Source organism: Eschrichtius robustus, chromosome 11, assembly GCF_028021215.1.
Source record: "Eschrichtius robustus isolate mEscRob2 chromosome 11, mEscRob2.pri, whole genome shotgun sequence".
In the NCBI taxonomy this organism is placed as follows: Eukaryota; Metazoa; Chordata; class Mammalia; order Artiodactyla; family Eschrichtiidae; genus Eschrichtius; species Eschrichtius robustus.
Window position 1 is genome coordinate 69,376,610 of NC_090834.1, and position 22,183 is coordinate 69,398,792.

Genomic DNA, 22,183 nt, shown 5'->3' on the forward strand with positions numbered 1-22,183 from the left:
TAAACTAATTGCAAGGGAATGAAGAGAGGGCAGGGAAATCTATAAATCAAAGAGACCAAAAGAAATATCAACCACTTGCAATGTGTGAATCTTATTTAGATCCTAATTCAACTGGAAAAAAAATAGGAGACAATTGTGGAAATTTGAGCACTAACTGGATATTTGATGATACTAAGAATTTTCTAATTTTTTCCTTGTAATAATGATATTAAGATGGTTCTTTTTAAAACTTCTTATCTTTTAGAAAGACATACATAAATATTTACAGGTGAAATGAAATGATTTGGGGGATATGTTTTAAGTACTCTGGCAGAGAGAGTATAAATGAAACTAAAGTGGCCATGAGTTTATTTTGTGACTGGGTGATATGTACCCAAGGGTTCCTTGTAGTATTATGTCCAATTTTATAAATTTTTTAATTTCTAATAAAGACTTATTAATGCAAGAAGTTCATAGAGTGGGTAATCATTATATCTCAGTGAAGGTAGGTCATTTGAAAGGAGAGAACAGAGTAGGAAAATCCATTAACTGCACGTAACTCATCCAAAATGTATCTCTTTTTCTTTCTTCTTTTTTTTTTTTTTTTTGGTCATTTTAGGCAGCCTCACTTTTGCTGGGACTGGATTACCTGTGAAACAAATGCTCCACTCCAAGTGTGGCATGCCAACAAAACTCTCCATCTGGAGAGGCTGCCAAGCCTTAACACAGGACACTGGCAGCCCAGGCCTCCTTCCCAGGCTAAAACAGCCTTTCTTAAAAGCTGGTCTAAGGCATTCTGCCAACCCACAATCAGGTGGTGGGTACCCTGCTGGCACGTCCAATAACATACCTCAGATACTCAGGTAGCTCAGTCACCTCTTCTGCAAAGAATTCCCCTCTGACCTGCCTTGTCTGTAGCGATCTCTCCTTCTCTAGGTTTTAATAATTACTTTTTCACCAGAAATTCCCTGCCTGTACTACCTACACTGCCTCTGTTTCTTCAGGCTTGTTTCTTTCAAATCACACACACACACACACACACACACACACACACGGTAGTGTCTTATAAGAATAGGCACCAGTGCTCACTTAGCAGCACATAGACTAAAATTGGAACAATACAGACAGGATTAGCATGACCCCTGTGCAAAGATGACATGCAAATTCGTGAAGCATTCCATATTTTTAAATGTTTTAAAAGAACAGGCACCACATGCATATAACCTGCTGTGTCAGGCACTTCTCAGCCTTTTGCACTCAAACCTCACAATGACCCTGAGTGGAGATGTTATTATCCCATTTTATAGATGAGGAAATGGAGACAGAAACTGTAAGTAACTTAACCAAAGTCACACAGTTTGTAAATGGCAGAGCTGGGACTTAAATCCAGGTCTATCTGCTTGCAAATCATGTTTATTTAACCACTGTGTTGAATTGCCTTCTTTAGCAGCAAAGTGGCTATTCAATCAGTGATCGCCGGGAGATACATGAATCTAGCTGAGGAATTCAGGCATGCTGCCCCTTGCTTGTCTCTCCTTCCACATCTTCATTAAGTCCCAATGCCAGGCATCCCCTCTGCTCCGTGTGATGGAGGGGCGGAAGGATGCATTCCCCTGGGCCTGGAGGAATATAAACACATCTGGAAGGAGGCCACTGCTGAGCAAACCAAACTCCCCTCAGAGTGTGGACAGGAGGGGGTGTCTATAAATAATCATAAGAGTGTGAAGAGATTCTGTCCCCTAGGGCTCCCTTTGCGAAAGGTTGACGGTAATTGATGAGGCTACGGGGACACGCCAGTCCTTCTGTCTTAGAACCAGGTGTGGTTATTTACAAAAATGTCACTTTCCCATCCCTTCCTCCCCATCTCTGCCAGAGGCTTGGAGATCAACAAATATCCATTTACTGCTGCCCCGGGGCACACAGCAATGAGCCACCTGTACACCCCACTGCCTACAAACAAGACTTAGGCTCCTTCTCTGGCTGAGAGTTGCTTCCTCTTTGGAAATTTGGAAAGAGAGAGAGAATCACAGATTTCCTCCTTTCCAGGCAGAGAGAGGTCACCTGACCTCCCTTGACCCATATCACAAACCACCAAGTCAATAAAATCTGGAGTTCCCCACATTGCCCAGCTCACGGTGGGGAAATAAATAGACCGCTGGACCAGAAGTCAGAAGTGTGGATACTGACCCCAGATGGGCCATCTGTTAGCAATCAGTGTCTGAGTTCCAGCCCCTACATCTGTAAAATGGAGGTGAGTCTTCTGTCACATGCCACATACAAAGGTTTCTGAAAAGGATAAATTAAGCAATGCTGTTAAATAATTTGCACTGTGAGAGATCATCATTAGTATAGTCATTATCACAATGCAGTCCTGTGAGCCACCGTTAAGAGTGCCCAAGATAGGTTCCAGAAAATACCTTAAAACTGTACTGCCAGCACTCCCGTGGCCTTGCTGGTCAGTGACCAGCCCAGATTGCCTTGAAAATCATAAAAACCAAACATATGAATAAAATCTAGAGAATAAACAACAGTTTGCCCATGTGTAGACTAGATTTGGGGATTCTTTTACGTGGATTGTCAAAGGGTACTGTGCAGGATGGGAGGTTGAGTTTTGAAAGCGTACAGAAGGAAAATTTCATTTTAACAGTATCCCTTCCATTTTAAATAGAAAAATATGTCAGAGACAGAAACTCTGTAGGTCTTCTACTGTGCACTACAACAAATGCAATAACAATGCCATCTACTGCACCAGGAAGCCAAGGTATCCTTGGTGAACACCAAGGATAGTATGGTACCCAGGCCTGACTTCCTGGAAGAGGATACCCATCATGGAGCCCATGACTCCTTGGGGTAGGAGCCAGAATCCCAGGATGGAAAATAGAGAATCTTATGAGAATCTTATTTCAACAAGCAGTCCTTACCACTATAGCCACGTTATTGAATTCTCTGTCCGTGGTGCTGGCTAAAGGAGTAAAGCCATTTTAGTTGCTATTCTAGCTGTGCTGTCCCATCCTAAACCCTCCCTCCACACTGTCTCAGTATCTCTAACTCCTCTCCATCCCCAAACCACTGACCGAGTTTAAGCATCATCTCTCACCTGGACCAGGACAATAGCTTCCTAACTGCTCTCATTCACTCATCAAATATCTATTGAGCACTAGCCATGTGCTAGGCACTGTCCTAGACCCTGGAGAAAAGCAGTGAACAAAAGAAACAAAACGGCTGGCTCTCAGGGAGCTAACATTTCTAGGAACCCCAGTGTCTAGTATCATTCTTTACAGCCCATCCTCCACGTTAGCCAACAGAGAAATCTTTCAAAATCACAGATCTGACCATGGTCCTCCCAGGCTGAAAATCCTTCCCTGGTTCCTCATTCCTAAGTTTGGAGTTCAAGCTTCATGGCCCACAAGACCCTTCCAAACTTAGCCCCACCAAACCATGCAGCCTCATCTTCACCTTTTCCCTGACACAGCATCCCTTTTATGGTGGAAAGAGCTTGGAACAAACAGCAGCAAGCATCAGCTGGCGCACCTGGAACTTGTGGGCAGAGGGTCAGCAGGTGTGCCCAGCCCTGTCCTCTTGGCATTCTGTGGAGAAGGATGTTTAGGCTGCAGCACAGCTGTGTATACAGTGGGTCATCAGAGGGCTCTACCCCTTGTTGGTCTCCATTTGTAAGGAGGAAATGTGACAGTGTCTTTGCCCCAGGAAGGGGACAAAGGATAAGCATTTGGGACTCAGGCACCAAGAGATGCAGGCTGAAGTGCCAGGTGTGTGGAGGACTGCTGCACCTGGAGACACTGGGAGCCCCCATTCCATGGGAAACTGAATTCAGGCACAGCTAACTCTGACCGAGGAGAGAGTAGAGCCTATCCAGGCCCCACGGGACTTGCAGCCTCTTCTGGGATTAGAGAATCATCCATCCTAGGTAACCCCAATGCCAGGCAACCCAGAGAGAGTCCCTAGTATCATTCATTTATCAGTTTCACCTGTTTCCAGCCACACCCGCATCACAGCATATGGTCTCGCCTGAAGCCCCAGATACACAAACTCTTCATTCCCCAAGCATGCCAAACACTGATGCCTCCATGCCTTTACACATGTGCATCCTGGTACCTGTGGCACTTTGTCCCCTATCAATCTGGAAAATTCTTCCCACAGATGTCAAAGAGAGCATCTGACAAAAGACGTGGTTTATGTCATCATTCAAAGCCTTAATTCTCCCATCTGAGACCTCTGATCACCCCCATACATATATACCACTTCATACATTGGGCAGAATTAAATTTCTCCCCCAGGAGTCCTGCTAAACTTTGCTTCTTGCAATCTATTTCTCGACACACTGAATTATAAACTCCTCAATGTATGGAACATGCCTGCCATCTCTATATTCTACCTGCTACAGCGTAGGTAATAAGAGAATGTTTGTGGTAGATGTCGAATTGGAGTAGACACACCAAGCATTCTCCTGTCATAGAGCCTTAGCACATGCTGATACCTCAGCTTGGGAATGCTCTTCCAATCCTTTCAAATGACTCGCTCCTTCCTATCCTGTAGGTCTCAGCTTCAATTTCACTTCCCTATAAATCAGTATAAAATAAGTTATTTTCCACATGGCACCCTGCTTTCTTCTCCATGGAATTTTCATAATTTACAATGTTCATTGTCTATCTCTTCTACTTGACTATAGGCTCCATGATGCATAGAACTGTGCCTATTTTATTCACCACTGTAGGGGAGAGGAAGGAGAAAAGTAGCTTAATCTTTAACTCTTTTTATGAAAGAAGCACATCTGGCCCAGAAAAAAGCCAGGTTAATGAGTTTCTTTCTTCTGACCCAGCCCTGTACCACTCCCACTCCTACAGCAGTCCTTCTCCATCTTGCCACATATTGGAATTACCTGGACAATTTTAAACATTACTGACACCTGGGTCCCACCACTAGGCATTCTGATTCAATTATAAGGGGTATTGCCTGAATATGGTGAGGTTCGGATGCTACCCAGGTGCTTCTAATGTACAGCCAGGACTGGGAGTCACTGCCTCGTAGTGGGGTTTGCTCTCCTAGGTTTTTAAAGGCCTCCTGGGGTCATGACTGACAGCTTTGTCACCTGAGATCATTGTTGTCACCTGACAGGGAGAAGAAGCCCACAGCACCTCTGACCACCTGAGCACCATCACCTGAGCTCCTTAGAGGAGATAACACGTGAGACATAATAGGTTCTGATGCTCCACCAAGAGGTTGCCAGTGATCAGATGGGATTGAGTAGACAGAGCTGGCTTGTCACAGAGAGGAGCTAAGGCAATTGATCCTTTGGGATGTGGCTACCAAAGCAGGATGGTCACCCAGCTGGGCCTTTGCTTCTCCTTCCTTCCGATTTCTGCTCTCCCTCTGGCTAATCTGTCTTAGGTCACCTGGGTTAAACAGGTCTCCAGCCAGGTTCTTCCTGGTCTTGCAAGGGAGAAGCTGGCTGAAAGTCTTGTGTTTTATCCTGCATATAGTCCTCATTGTTTCAGAATAAACATCATTGAGTAGAGAAAAGTTGTCATCAGATCTATGCTTACAAAGAAAGCTCTGACAGTTGGATTTTTATTAGTAGTTTAATATCTTCCAGTCCACAAACTTTTACTGCATTTCTCCTAAATACCAATCACAGAGCTAGTGGCAGGACATTTTTTAAATGAATAAGATGCAACCCCTTCTCTCCACGAGCTAGTGGGGGAAATAGGTTGGTAAAGGGATCACTGTAGACAAAGGTGAAATGTGAAGCCAAGGACGACCCCAAGGCATCATGGGAGGTAGGGAGGTGATTCCTGAACTCAGCCATTGGGGATGGCCAGGAGTTGGTCAGGTGCAGGTGACGAGTACTTCCGAGGCAGAGGGGTCAATGTGAACAAAGGCTAGTTTAACAAAGATGAGGGAACAAAGATGACTGAGAAAGGAAACTGCATTAAGAAGGGCAAGCCATTTTCAGTCCTGCTCAGAAGACACCCTCCTCTCTAGAAGGACTCATTATACCAGTGATAAACCTTTCCATACCCTCCTGCAGCTTTGGAGACCTTCAAGATGGTGGAGGAGTAAGACGTGGAGATCACCTTCCTCCCCATAAATACATCAAAACTACATCTACATGTGGAACAACTCCTACGGAACACCTACTGAACGCTGGCAGAAGACCTCAGACTTCCCAAAAGGCAAGAAAATCCCTATGTACCTGGGTAAGGCAAAAGAAAAAAGAAAAAACAGAGACAAAAGAATAGGGACAGAACCTGCACCTCTGGGAGGGAGCTGTGAAGGAGGAAAAGTTTCCACACACTAGGAAACCACTTCACTGGCGGAGACGGGGGGTGAGCGGGGTGGAAGCTTTGGAGCCACGGAGGAGAGCGCAGCAACAGGGGTGCAGAGGGCAAAGCGGAGAGATTTCCACACAGAGGATCGGTGCCGACCAGCACTCACCAACCTGAGAGGCTTGTCTGCTCGCCCACTGGGGTGGCTTAAGGCTGGGAGCTGAGGCTCGGGCTTCAGAGGTCAAACCCCAGGGAGAGGACTGGCTGCATGAAGACAGCCTGAAGGGGGCTAGTGCACCACAGCTAGCCAGGAGGGAGTCCAGGAAAAAGTCTGGACCTGCCAGAGAGGCAAGAGACCTTTGTCTCGGGATGCTCAAGGAAAGGGGATTCCTTCCCAGTGTGCCCACAGAAGGCAGAGCACTGCCTAAACTAGCTCCAGGGATGGGCACGAGCCGTGGCTATCAGCTCGGACCCCAGAGTTGGGCATGAACCGCTAATGCTGCTGCTGCTGCCACCAAGAATCCTGTGTGCAAGTGCAGGTCACTATCCACACCCCGCCAGGAGCCTGTGCAGCCCGCCACTGCCAGGGTCTCATGATCCAGGGACAACTTCCCTGGGAGAGCACACGGCGTGCCTCAGGCTGTTGCAACATCACACTGGCCTCTGCTGCCTCAGGCTCACCCCGCATTCCAATTATGACTACTGTACCCCTCCCTCCCCCCAGCCTGAGTAAGCAAGAGAGCCCTACTCAGCCGCTACTTTAACCCCCTCCTCTCTGGGGGGTGGAATAAACTCCTGAGGGTGGCCTACACACAGAGGCAGGGACAAAACCAAAGCTGAACCCGAGGAGCTGTGTGAACAAAGAAGAGAAAAGGAAATTTCTCCATGCAGGCTCAGGAGCAGCAGATTAAATCCCCCCAATCAACTTGATAAACCCTGCATCTGAAGAATACCTGAATAGACAACGAATGTTCCCAATATTGAGGCGGTGGACTTTGGGAGCAACTGTAGACTTGAGGTTTGCTTTCTGCATCTAATTTTTTTCTGGTTTTATGTTTATCTTAGCTTTGTATTTAGTGCTTATTATCAATGGTGGATCTGTTTATTGGTTTGGTTGCTCTCTTCCTTTTTTTTATATATATATATATTTTTCTTCTCCTTTTTATCTTTTTGTGAGTGTGTACATGTGTGCTTCTTTGTGTGACTTTGTCTGTATAGGTTTGCTTTTACCCTTTGTCCTAGGGTTCTGTCTGTTTGTTTTTTTGTTTTTGTTTTTTTTCTTTCTTCCTTTTCTTCTGAGCCATGTGGCTGTCAGGGTCTTGGTGCTCTGGCTGGATGTCGGGCGTGAGCCTCCGAGGTCCAGGACATTGGACCACCAGAAACCTCCCGACCTCACATAATATCAATTGACAAGAGCTCTCCCAGAGATCTTCGTCTCAACACTAAGACACAGCTCCACCCAACAGCCAGCAAGCTCCAGTGCTGGACGCCATATTCCAAACAACTAGCAAGACAGGAACACAAACTCACCCATTAGCAGAGAAGCTGCCTAAAGTCATACTAAGTTCACAGACACTCCAAAACACACCACTGGACACAGCCCCGCCCATCAGAAGGACAAGATACAACCCTACCCACCAGAACACAGACACCAGTCCCCTCCACTGGTAAGCCTACACAAGCGACTGAACCAACCTCACCCATTGGGGGCAGACACCAAAAATAATGTGAACTATGAACCTGCAACCTGTGAAAAGGAGACCCCAAACACAGTAAGATAAACAAAATGAGAAAACAGAGAAATATGCAGCAGATGAAGCAGCAAGGTAAAAATCCACCAGACCAAACAAATGAAGAGGAAATAGGCAGTCTACCTGAAAAAGAATTCAGAGTAATGATAGCAAAGATGATCAAAAATCTTGGAACTAGAATGGAGAAAATATAAGAAATGTTTAACAAGTACCAGGAAGAACTAAAGAGCAAATAAACAATGATGAACAACACAATAAATGAAATTAAAAATTCTCTAGAAGGAATCAATAGCAGAATAACTGAGGCAGAAGAGCAGATAAGTGACCTGGAAGATAAAATAGTGGAAATAACTATCGCAGAGCAGAATAAAGAAAAAAGAATGAAAAGAATTGAGGACAGTCTCAGAGATCTCTGGGACATATATTAAACGCACCAACATTCAAATTATAGGGGTGCCAGAAGAAGAAGAGAAAAAGAAAGGGTCTGAGAAAATATTTGAAGAGATTATAGTTGAAAACTTCGCTAATATGGGAAAGGAAATAGTCAATCAAGTCTAGGAAGCACAGAGAGTCCCATACAGGATAAATCCAAGGAGAAACACACCAAGACACATATTAATCAAACTATCGAAAATTAGCTTCAAAGAAAAAATATTAAAAGCAACAAGGAAAAAGCAACAAATAACATACAAGGGAATCCCCATAAGGTTAACAGCTGATCTTTCAGCAGAAACTCTGCAAGCCAGAAGGGAGTGACAGGACATATTTAAAGCGATGAAAGGGAAAAGCCTACAACCAAGATTACTCTACACAGAAAGGATCTCATTCAGATTTGACAGAGAAATTAAAATCTTTAGAGACAAGCAAAAGTTAAGAGAATTCAGCACCACCAAACCAGCTTTAAAACAAATGCTAAAGGAACTTCTCGAGGCAGGAAACATGAGAGAAGGAAAAGACCTACAATAACAAATCCCAAACAATTAAGAAACTGGTAATAAGAACATGCATATCAATAATTACCTTAAATGTAAATGGATTAGATGCTCCAACCAAAAGACATAGACTGGTTGAATGGATACAAAACCAAGACCCGTATATACGCTGTCTACAGGACACCCACTTCAGACCTAGGGACACATACAGACTGAAAGTGAAGGGATGGAAAAAGATATTCCATGCAAATGGAAATCACAAGAAAGCTGGAGTAGCAATATTCATATCAGATAAAATAGACTTTAAAATAAGGACTATTACAAGACACAAAGAAGGACACTACATAACGATCAAGGGATCAATCCAAGAAGAAGATATAACAATTGTAAATATTTATGCACCCAACATAGGAGCACCTTAATACATAAGGCAAATGCTAACACCCATAAAAGGGGAAATTGACAGTAACACAATAATAGTAGGGGACTTTAACACCCCACTTTCACCAATACACAGATCATCCAAAATGAAAATAAATAAGGAAACACAAGCTTTAAAAGACACATTAGACCAGATAGATTTAATTGATATTTATAGAACATTCCATCCAAAAACAACAGAATACACTTTCTTCTCAAGTGCTCATGGAACATTCTCCAGGATAGATCATATCTTGGGTCACAAATCAAGCCTTGGTAAATTTAAGAAAACTGAAACTGTATCAAGTATCTTTTATGACCACAAAGCTATGAGAATAGATATCAATTACAGGAAAAAATCTGTAAAAAATACAAACACATGGAGGCTAAACATTGCACTACTAAATAATGAAGAGATCACTGAAGAAATCAAACAGGAAATCAAAAAATAGCTAGAAACAAATGACAATGAAAACATGACAACCCAAAACCTATGGGATGCAGCAAAAGCAGTTCTAAGAGGGAAGTTTATAGCAATACAAGCCTACCTCAAGAAACAAGAAACAAATAAACAACTTAACCTTACACCTAAATCAGAGAAAGAAGAACAACAACAACCAAAAAAAAAAAACCCCCCAAGGTAGCAGAAGTAATGAAATCATAAAGATCAGATCAGAAATAAATGAAAAAGAAATGAAGGAAATGATAGCAAAGATCAATAAAACTAAAAGCTGGTTCTTTGAGAAGATAAACAAAATTGATAAACCATTAGCCAGGCTTATCAAGAAAAAAAAGGGAGAAGACTCAAATCAACAGAATTAGAAATGAAAAAGGAGAAGTAACAATTGACACTGCAGAAATACAAAGGATCATGAGAGACTACTACAAGCAACTATATGCCAAAAAAATGGACAACCTGGAAGAAATGGACAAATTCTTAGAAAACTACAACCTTCCAAGACTGAACCAGGAAGAAATAGAAAATATGAACAGACCAATCACAAGCACTGAAATTGAAACTGTGATTAAAAATCTTCCAACAAACAAAAGCCCAGGACCAGATGGCTTCACAGGCGAATTCTATAAAACATTTAGAGAAGAGCTAAAACCTATCCTTCTCAAACTCTTCCAAAATATAGCAGAGGGAGGAACACTCCCAAACTCATTCTACGAGGCCACCATCACCCTGAGACCAAAACCAGACAAAGATGTCACAAAAAAAGAAAACTACAGGCCAATATCACTGATGAACATAGATGCAAAAATCCTCAACAAAATACTAGCACACAGACTCCGACAGCACATTAAAAGGATCATACACCATGATCAAGCAGGATTATCCCAAGAATGCAAGGATTCTTCAATATACACAAATCAATCAATGTAATACACCATATTAACAAACTGAAGGATAAAACCATAAGATAATCTCAATAGATGCAGAAAAAGCTTTCAACAAAATTTAACACCGATTTATGATAAAATCTCTCCAGGAAGTGGGCATAGAGGGAATCTACCTCAACATAATAAAGGCCATATATGACAAACCCACAGCCAACATCGGTCTCAATGGTGAAGAACTGAAACCATTTCCACTAAGATCAGGAACAAGACAAGGTTGCCCATTCTCACCGCTGTTATTCAACATAGTTTTGGAAGTTTTAGCCACAGCAATCAGAGAAGAAAAAGAAATAAAAGGAATCCAAATTGGAAAAGAAGAAGTAAAACTGCCACTGTTTGCAGATGACATGATACTATACATAGAGAATCCTAAAGATACTACCAGAAAACTACTAGAGCTAGTCAATGAATTTGGTAAAGTAGCAGGATACAAAATTAATGCACAGAAATCTCTTGCATTCTTATACACTAATGACGAAAAATCTGAAAGACAAATTAAGGAAACAATCCCATTTACCATTGCAACGAAAAGAATAAAATACCTAGGAATAAACCTTCCTAAGGAGACAAAAGACCTGTATGCAGAAAACTATAAGACACCGATGAAAGAAATTAAAGATGATACAAACAGATGGAGAGATATACCATGTTCTCAAATTGGAAGAATCAACACTGTGAAAATGACTCTACTACCCAAAGCAATCTACAGATTCAATGCAATCCCTATCAAGCTACCAATGGCATTTTTCACAGAACTAGAACAAAAAATTTTGCAACTTGTATGGAAATACAAAAGACCTCAAATAGCCAAAGCAATCTTGAGAAAGAAAAACAGAGCTGGAGGGATCAGGCTCCCTGACTTCAGATTATACTACAAAGCTACAGTAATCAAGACAGTATGGTACTGGCACAAAAACAGAAATATAGATCAATGGAGCAGGATAGAAAACCCAGAGATAAACCCAGGCACATATGGTCACCTTATCTTTGATAAAGGAGGCAAGAATATACAATGGAGAAAAGACAGCCTCTTCAATAAGTGGTGCTGGGGAAACTGGACAGCTACATGTAAAAGAATGAAATTAGAATACTCCCTTATACCATACACAAAAATAAACTCAAAATGGATTAAAGACCTAAATGTAAGGCCAGACAGTATAAAGCTCTTAGAGGAAAACATAGGCAGCACACTCTATGACATAAATCACGGCAAGATCCTTTTTGACCCACCTCCTAGAGAAATGGAAATAAAAACACAAATAAACAAATGGGACCTAATGAAACTTAAAAGCTTTTGCACAGCAAAGGAAACCATAAACAAGACAGAAAGACAACCCTCAGAATGGGAGAAAATATTTGCAAACGAAGCAACTGACAAAGGATTAATCTCCAAAATATACAAGCAGCTCATGCAGCTCAATATCTAAAAAACAAGCAACCCAACAGAAAAATGGGCGGAAGACCTAAATAGACATTTCTGCAAAGAAGATATACAGATTGCCAACAAACACATGAAAGGATGTTCAACATCACTTATCATTAGAGAAATGCAAATCAAAACCACAATGAGGTATCACCTCACACTGGTCAGAATGGCCACCATCAGAAAAATCTACAAACAATAAATGCCGGAGAGAGTGTGGAGAAAAGGGAACCCTCTTGCGCTGTTGGTGGGAATGTAAATTGATAGAGCCACTATGGAGAACAGTATGGAGGTTTCTTAAAAAACTAAAAACAGAACTACCATATCACCCAGTAATCCCACTACTGGGCATATACCCTGAGAAAACCATAATTCAAAAAGATTCATGTACCACAATGTTCATTGCAGCTCTATTTACAGTAGCCATGACATGAAAGCAACCTAAGTGTCCATCGACAGTTGAATGCATAAAGAAGATGTGACACATATATACAATGGAATATTACTCAGCCATAAAAAGAAATGAAATTTAGTTATTTGTAGTGAGGTGGATGGACCTAGAGACTGTCATACAGAGTGAAGCAAGTCAGAAAGAGAAAAACAAGTACCGTATGCTAACACATATATATGGAATCTAAAAAAAAAAAAAAAAAGGTTCTGAAGAAGCTAGGGGCAGGACAGGAATAAAGACACAGATGTAGAGAATGGACTTGAGGACACGGGGAGGGGAAGGGTAAGCTGGGACGAAATGAAAGAGAAGCATTGACATATATACACTACTAAATGTAAAATAGATAGCTAGTGGGAAGCAGCTGCATAGCACAGGGAGATCAGCTCTGTGCTCTGTGACCACCTAGACCGGTGGGATAGGGAGGGTGGGAGGGAGATGCAAGAGAGAGGGGATATGGGGATATATGTATACGTATAGCTGATTCACTTTGTTATACAGCAGAAACTAACACAACAATGTAAAGCAATTATACTCCAATAAAGATGTTAAAAAACAAAGAAGGGCAAACCGTAAGGTGTTGTAGGGCATAGCGTATGTGAAAGGAGTCACAATAGCAAATGCTTACACAGTGCTTACTGTGTGGCTTGCACTATTCTCTGTGTGCGTACATTTATTTTATTTTTACTTTATTTTATTTTTTTTATTTACTCACTTGATTCTCATAGCAACCTAATGAGATCAGATGATCATCCCCATTTTACAGATGAGAAAATCAAGTCACAGGCAGTATAAGCAACTGCCGCAAATCACACAGCAAGTGACAGAGCCAGGATTTGTACCAAGACAGGCTAGCTTTGGAGCATACACTCTTAACTGCCATGCTCCACTACCTTTGTGATAGATTATTGCAACAAGCCATGCTTAAGGAGATTCGATGTTATCATGGAGGGCAAAGGGAGCCACTGAAGAATTTTATACAGAGAGAGGGACCACCACACACAGAGTAAAGGGGGCAGTTTGAGGGTAGGAGTAGCCCTTAGAAGATTGATAGTAGAACGAGAGAAAGAAAAGTCTGAACCAGGGTCATTGTACTAAGGGTGGAAAGGAGAAGATGAACTTGAGGAAAATTCTGGCATTTGAATTAACAGGACTTTGTGATTGATCAGAATTGGGCATATGGGGTGGAGTCAAGAATGTCACCCAGGGCTTCCCTGGTGGCGCAGTGGTTGAGAATCTGCCTGCCAATGCAGGGGACACGGGTTCGAGCCCTGGTCTGGGAAGATCCCACATGCCGCGGAGCAACTAGGCCCGTGAGCCACAACTACTGAGCCTGCGCGTCTGGAGCCTGTGCTCCGCAACAAGAGAGGCCGCGATAGTGAAGAGGCCCGCGCACCGCGATGAAGAGTGGCCCCCGCTTGACGCAACTAGAGGAAGCCCTCGCACAGAAACCAAGACCCAACACAGCCAAAAATAAATCTAAAATAAATAAATTAATTAATTTTTTAAAAAAAAGAATGTCACCCAGAGTTCTAATTTGGATGGAAAACAGAGTTAAGGGGGAGGGATGATAGTCAGTTTTGGACAGTCTGAGTTTGGGGTGTCTGTGGGCACCAGCGGGGATGGAGGGCAGGCAGCCGGACGTGTGGACACTTCTCCAGTGGCAGTGTGGTCAACAGCTTTGTGTGAGTGGAATGGAGGAGGGGGTGAGGATAAATGCTGCAGCAAGTCCCATAGCCTATGTATCCCCCTACCTCTGAGTACCTCTCCACAAAATGGGTTGTCCGCATCTATCACTTGTCAGCCTCTCCAAGGTACTGACACATTCATTTTTAGCCGACATTCAGCTATTTCTCTACAAGCAGGCAAAGTTAGATTTTCGCTTATCAAACTCTATTCATTATTCTAATTTAACTTCTCTGCAACCAGAGTTAGAAGCTGTTTTTAAGTGGAAGGTTATGCTGATCTGAAAGACACAATTGCTTCATACCAGCATGACAGGTCAATTTAAGAATGCAAGAGGCTGATAGCATAATTTCCAGGCTCATTTCTGAGAGCTCAAACTCATTCCAGTGGTTTGGGGCCTCTCAGGCAGTTTGCTTAAGAAGCAAAACTCCATTGACTGCTGTTGCAGATTCAGGTCAGGGCATCTTAGCCAAAGAAATGGCTCCCAAATACTGATTACCTCCTGGTGTTCTCTATAGCTTTCCCCATTTCAGTGGAAGACAGGAAAAGTGGCTTCTCTGCAGTAGACAGGGCTGTCATGTGCTCCATTCCCAAAGCCAATCCCAGGAAGCCACTTCCTTCCGAGTCAGCCTCCAATCAGCTCAGCCACTCCATCTCATCTCTGTCTGTCACCCTTTTAGTCCCCACTCATCACACCAGGAAAACAAATCAACATTAACCCTGCCACTGAAAACCATGGTATCTCATCTTGTACCACAAAACTTTGTCATTGGTTCAGCCTGACCACTCCCTCACCCATCTTTATTTTTAAACAGATGTAGGAACACTCAAGGTGGTGGGAAGAAGGTAACATTCTATCAGGTGTATCGTTACAACGATTGTTAGTTTTCTATACAATAAGCACTCTCCCTTCCTGTTCCGCAGGGGGCAGCAAAACGCCCAGCTAGCAGACTGGAGGGGTCTCAACAAGAGGTAAGTGGCCACGGTTTCTTACTCAGCTGATAGTAAATACATTTTGTCCCCTCATCCTTTCTCTTCTTCCTGCTGGCATATTGAGGTGACAGCTGGAGCTCCCCAGCCCTAGCTGCTGACCTCCAGACTTCTTTTACAAGTCAGAAAACAACCTGATAATGTGTTTAAGCCAGTGTATTTGAGTTTCGGTTCCTAGCAGCTCTGCTACTATGAGTCCCTCTGAGACCATGGAAAATAAGGAGACCTAGAATGGCCTTCCCCAGCCTTGGCAGATGTTTCTTTGAGAACAGCCACTAGAGCACTGCATTGTCATTACCATTATGGGTGCTTGTCTTCCACCCTAAATAGTGAGTTTCTTGAAGGCAAACACTTATTCACAATTATGTAGCAGCACCTTGCAAGGTGAGAAGTCTGCAAATGTATGTTGAATGAACAAGTGGAAACTGCACTGGGGTCTTGTATTGATGACTGAGTCCCGGGAATTGGCTACTTGACGACGCTATGCACCGTCAGCCTTGTGTGCAGGATGCTGCCATTGTTACCAAAATGCAAAAGCCACCAGGCCCATTATCTCCACGCAGTGGTTGTTGAATCAATACATCCTCGGGATGAGAAGAAACCCTTCTTAGGCATTCAAATATTCTGCCATGGTTAGTCAACTCAACAAAAATGCATTATATATCTTTGCAGACTAGTCCACTTTCTTCATTAAATTTTTATGGAGGATCTTCCAGCACACGATAATTAAGCTTAACATCTGCTTTGTGAGTTAAATGTCCTCATTGCCCCCATTTTACTGATGAGAAGCCTGAGATCCAGAGGTTGAAATGACTCGCCCAAGGTCATGTGCCATTCCAGGTAAGGCAGGGATCTGAACCCAGCTCTGCCCACACTATTCCTAGTTACCTTGCTGCCTTTCTACTTCATAGCCGTTTTAGATTCGAGGCTGAGATGGTCTCAGTTCCAAAAGGGAAAACATGGGGCACAGAAGGAGACCTTTGCTTCTGGCCCTGTGATCTCTAGGCTCTTCCGGCTCCAAGTGGAGAAACAGGAGTGGGGAAGGAGAAAGGCCATGAGCCACTGGCAGTCCAAGGCCTCAGAGTCCCTCCTAAGACCTGAAAATGTGTGCAATTACCCAAATTAAAATCAATATGCTGCTTGGCTGGAAGGCTGCACAATTGTTTTTGAAGCTGGGTATATTATGTTCTAAATGTTTAATCTGGCAGAGGCCATAAACGATGAGTTCCAGGCCATTTGGAGCTTATATTGCCAACAAGACGGCCTAGGAGGCAGCTAAAGCCAAAAAAAATGACAGCAATCCCAACAGAGTGGCACAGACAAATTGATCTGGTTCAGACATGGATGCTAGGCAGCAATTTGGGGTGAAAGAGACTCCTTCTTTGACAGGAGAAAGGCAGTGATAAAAGCAAAATTGTCGGCCGTCAGATCTCGTTTCCTGATGCTTGGGGAGGCTTCCCTGAGATGGCAAGAAAACTCATTACAGCCAAGGCAGACATGTTGATTTGTGGCACCAGACAATCAAGAAAGGCAATCCTACCCTCCAGATATTAAGAGATGACCGTTTAGCTTATATAAGTCTGATGCACGGCATGCCCCAGAGGGCACATCCTCCCAACCCGAAGCCTGCAGCTGAAAAAAACACATATATATTCCCAGCCAGGAATTCTCCTCTCAAGGGGGAATGTATAGTGTGGTGGCTAAATGCTCAGGCCTAAGTGTCAGAGAGATGTGGATTCAAATCCCAGCTTTTCTACCTACTGAGCACATGCCTCTTTGTACTCTGTCTAGGCCTCTGTTTCCTCATCTAGTCCATTCCTCTGAGGAACAGAAGGAGTACTGGTCTACCAGCACTGCGGTGAGAATTAAATCAATAATTGGCACCGTCGATGGTATAGAGTAAGTGTTGAATAAATGGGAGCTGTTCATATTGTTTCTCAGTGCGCCACAGAGCACGGACCAGGCATAACAATATTTAAATGCCAGGCAAGGTCACAACCCAGCTTCTCCTTTCTGTACTGCAGGAATTAGGCACATTCTTGGCAATGGACTGTGTCTGGCATCTCTCAGTTACTATTATGCCAAGGGTGTGGCCTGAGGGCTTCAGAGCAGGGCGGAACTTGAGCTTGAAACAAGCTCACTGAAATATATCAGATTTAAACCAGATGTATCTGGTTTATCAGATTGAACCCTGCTTCCGGAAATATCCTCAGGGGATGAAGACCATCACAGACTGTACCCTCATTACATTCCAGACACTATATCAAGCACTTCACAGCTATTTACACTGATTTCTCACAGCACTGTGAACTGAGGCACAGAGAGGGTAGGAAACTTGCCCACGGTCACACAGCAGCCTTGGAAGGAGGCAGAAACCACGAGTTTTCCAAATTTGGATTTCTAAATCCAGTATTCTTTCCACCACATCACAGCTGTGCCTTTATTTATAGAAGCATAAATAAGATTGCAAAGGAAATGTTTAGCTTGCTTAAGAAAGCCAACAGTTTTTGAGTCTAAAAATTAATTTAACCCATCTGTCTACAGAAACTTACTGCATTAATTACAAATGTTGTTACCTGTTCAGTTAAAAAAGAACAAATATGTAAAATTGCTACTTGTAATGCGATATTATGTCAATAGTGCACATCACCTAGTTTTTTTCACTGAGAGACATCACCGTGTAGTAGAAAATATGGGAGCTCTGAAGTCTGAGAAATGGGTTCAAATCCTGGCTCTACCACACACCAGTTCTGTGGTATTGGACAAGCTCCTTAACGTCACAAAACCTCAATTTCCTCATATGTAAAAGGCAGTTATTAATACCAATTTCAGTGTTGCTTGGAGGATTAAATGAGATAGTATACCTAATTAAATAAGGAACCTAATACAATGCCTGGTACCTAGCTGATTCTAAATAATGGGAAGATATCATTATTCCTAAGAAATAACAATACTTCTGTAAAATATCCTCCAATTCAGACATAGTACTAGTTCAAATAAGCAAGTTTCACTAAAAGCAGCCTTCTGATAAGCCAGAAATTCCACTTCCAAGAATCCAGTCAAAGGAAATGCTCACATCTGCAGAGAAAGATATGTGTGTGATGATATTAATTACACATGGTTTATAATAATGGGAAAATGGGAAACAACCTATATATGTATCAAAAGAGGAATGGTTAAACAAATTTTGATTTATCTATATCAGAGCAAACTTTTCCTATAAAGAGCCATAAACAATTTTAGCCTTTGTGGGCCATATAGCCTATGTCACAACTACTCAGCTCTGTTGTAGCACTAATCACTCATAGAAAATGCATAAAAGAATGGACATGGCCATGTCTTTAAAAAAAAAAAAAACCCACTTTATTTACAAAACGTTATGGAAGGTCAGATTTGACTTCAGTGTTTTCTGGCCTCTGATGTGTATGATTGAATACTATGCACCATTAAAAAATAAATAAAGTAGACCTGCATGTATTTAGACAGAAAGATATTCACAAGGACTCCTACAAATCATAAGAAAAAGGTAAAAATGCAATAAAAACTGGGGGAAGAATATGAACAGGCAATTCATAAAGGAGAAAATTCAAGTAGCCAGGTTGAAAAGTTGTTCAACCACCTAATTGATTAACTTTTCCAAATGCAAAGTAAAACAAGAAGATTCTATTTTTCACTCATCAGATCTGCAAGAATTAAAACACTGACAAAATCAAGTGTTGATGATACTGTAGAGAAAAGAGTACTCTCATACACCACTGGGAGAAATATAAAGAGGACAATCACTTTGGATAGTTCCTTGGCAGTCTATTAAAACTGCAAATGTGTATATCCCATGATCCAGCATTTCCTCTTCCTGGGTCTCTACCCACAGGAAACCAGTTTCACATGTATGCAAGAAGATTGGATAAGAAAACTAAATGAAACATTATAATAGCAAGAAATTGAAAGTGACCTAAAGGTCCACCAGTAATGGAATGGATAAATATGCAATACACTCATGTGACAGAATGCAATTCAGCGGTGAAAAGGGATAAACCAAATCTATGTTCATGAATGTAGCTAGATCTCAGAAATAGAATACCAAGTTTCAGAACAGTCCTTGCAATATGACACAAATTGTGTAAGCACTTGGACACAAGCAACAAACAACACTGCACATTTACCATGGGTACATGTGCATGTGTGCAAATGTATTTAAAATCTGGAAAGATACACACTGACTCATGCAGTGGTTATCTCAAGCCATAGAGAAGATCAGGATTAAAAGTGGTGGTCAAAGGAGACTTTAGCTTTACCTATAATGTTCAAACTTCTTGAAAAGAATGTATCTATGTATTATTCTATAACTAAAATAAATTTAACAAAAAAGTTGTTCATGATATATTACATGAATAGCAAGTTACAAAACCATATATATTTTATGATGGCATTTTATTTTTAAAAGTATTATGAATTGTGTTTGTGTGTATGTGTCTGTTTGTCTGTCTGTCTGGAAGGGTATATACCAAATAGGTAACAGGTCGTACGGTTGTGGAATGGGAATTGGGGTCTGGGGAAGGAAAATATATTAGTCGTTTTGCTCAGGCTGCTATAACAAAACACCACAGACTGAGTAGCTTAAACAACAGAGATTTATTTCTCACAGTTCTGGAAGCTGGAAGTCCAAGATCTAGGTGCCAGCAAATGCGGTTTCTGGTGACGGTTCTCTTCCTGGCGGGTAGGTGGCTGTCTTCTTGCTATGTTCTCACATGGCCTTTTCCTCATTGCGTGCTCCCAGCAGAGTGAGGGGTGAAACAGGCAGAAGGATGGAGCTCTGAGGACATTAATCCTATCTGATTAGGGGCCCACCCTTATGACCTCATTTTAACCTTAATTAACCTTGGAGGTCCATCTCCAAATACAGCTATGCTAAGGATTGGGGCTCCAACATATGGATTTTTGAGGGAACACATTCAGTCCATGATAGATACTTTCCCTCTATTGATGAGAGTACAGTGTGGAAACCTACTGCAGCTGGATTGGCTAGGACCTAACCCCAGCTGTGCCACTTCAAAGCTGCATGGCCATGGGAAAGTCAACCTCAGTTTTTTCATCTGAAAAATCAGGATAATAACATTATCTAATATGGTGCTTACTATGTGCCAGGTACTCGTGTATATATGTATGACCTCATTTAACCCTCACTTTAACCCTATGAGGTGGGATCTTATCCCCATTTTAGAGATGAGGAAACTGAAGTTCAGTGACTTACCCAAGTCACAACGCTAGAGCATGGCAGAGCTGGCTCCAGAGACCACAATCTTGAGTCATAATCAGTACTCTAAGTGTAAGTTATTGCTATTTTCACTTTATATAATATATACAAACATGTATAAATTTTCTAATCCTTGAATTTTATAACTTACAAGATATGTGTATACTGTGTATGTATACATATATATATGGAGTATTAGTTTCCTATTGCTGCTGTAACAAATTGCCACAAACTTAGTGCTTAAAACAATAAAAATTTATTTCTACAGTTATGAAGGTCAGACGGTCACCACCGAGGTGGTGACATCACTGTTTTCCTTCTGGGGACTTTAGAGGAGAATCCGTTTCTTTGCCCCTTCCAGCTTCTAGAGGACACCTACATTCCTGACGCACGGTCTCTTTCTCCATCTTCAAAGCGCATCACTCCACCCTCTGGCTCTGTCACCACATCTCCTTTTTCTGACTCTGACTCCTCCTGCATCCCTCTTGTAAGGACTTTACCATTACATTGGGCCTACCTGGATAGTCCAAGATCATCTCCCTACCTTGCGATCCTTAAATTAAACATCTACAAAGTCCTTTTTGCCATGTAAGGTTACCTGTTCACAGATTCCAGGGATTAGGAAGCAATCATCTTTGGGGGCCATTATACTGTCTAATATTTCTCTATATATACATATACACACATGCATATATATATACAATTTAATGGAGGAAATCTGACATATAATCCACATTATATAATATATACTGATTAACAGCACATATGCCTTCACAGCACATTAGACATAAACTATATTTCCATATATATACTTTTTTAATGGACGAAATCTGAGTTCAAGAAAAGAGAATCTGGCTGAGCCTCCTGCCCAGGAGACAGGGGGGCCCAAGGAGCTCAGGTCTCATGTCTGCCCGTGTGGTTGGGAATCACTGATCTAACCCAACACAGCAAGTCAGAAAAAAGTGGTGACTCACTGGACACACAAGTCCCCTGGCCCAACAGCACTGCAGATGTTTGATTTGGGACAATAGGAGTCCACCTTCACCAGTGGGTCCGGCAAGCAGATGCAGATAGAGTCCAAGGGCGGTTTGTCCAGACGGGTCCCAGGGCTGGATCTGCATCAATTCTGACACAGCTCTCCGACACCTCGCTGCTCAGGCTTTGGCAATGTCTCCTAACATAGCTTTACTCTAACCAACCTAAGCACTAAACCTTCTGCTCCAGAATAGAAGAGAGCCTTGCGGTTTCCTTGAAAAATCCTTGCATCTGGTGTTCAGCTGTAAGAGACTCAATGCTGTCCCTTAGTCGATTCTATTTCTTCCTGAAAACACTCCCCATGCAATCCCATGCATTTTAATTTCCAATCAGCAATGCTTTGTCAAGGTAACCGTGGTGCTGTTGAGTGACAAGTCTCAGCGGCTGCTGTACAGACCCTCAATTACCTCCCAGCTGAGTCTGTTTCAAGAGACCGTCTACAGTTCTGAGTTATACACGCCCCACCCCCCCACCCCATGCTGTGTTACCTGGACTGACCCAGCTCCCTCCATGCGTGAGCCCCACCAGGATATTCCTCTGCTTTGACTTTCAGTCTCTGCCAGACCCTTTTCCAGTAGTT

At 42.4% G+C, this 22,183-nt stretch overlaps 1 non-coding gene across 1 annotated transcript; it reads left to right on the top strand.

The window, feature by feature from the left end:
• The first annotated feature begins 1,060 nt into the window (after window positions 1-1,060).
• Window positions 1,061-1,166, top strand: LOC137772764 (U6 spliceosomal RNA). Its single transcript, XR_011075567.1, has one exon. It is a non-coding gene; the product is annotated as a U6 spliceosomal RNA (small nuclear RNA).
• The last annotated feature ends 21,017 nt before the right edge of the window (window positions 1,167-22,183 follow it).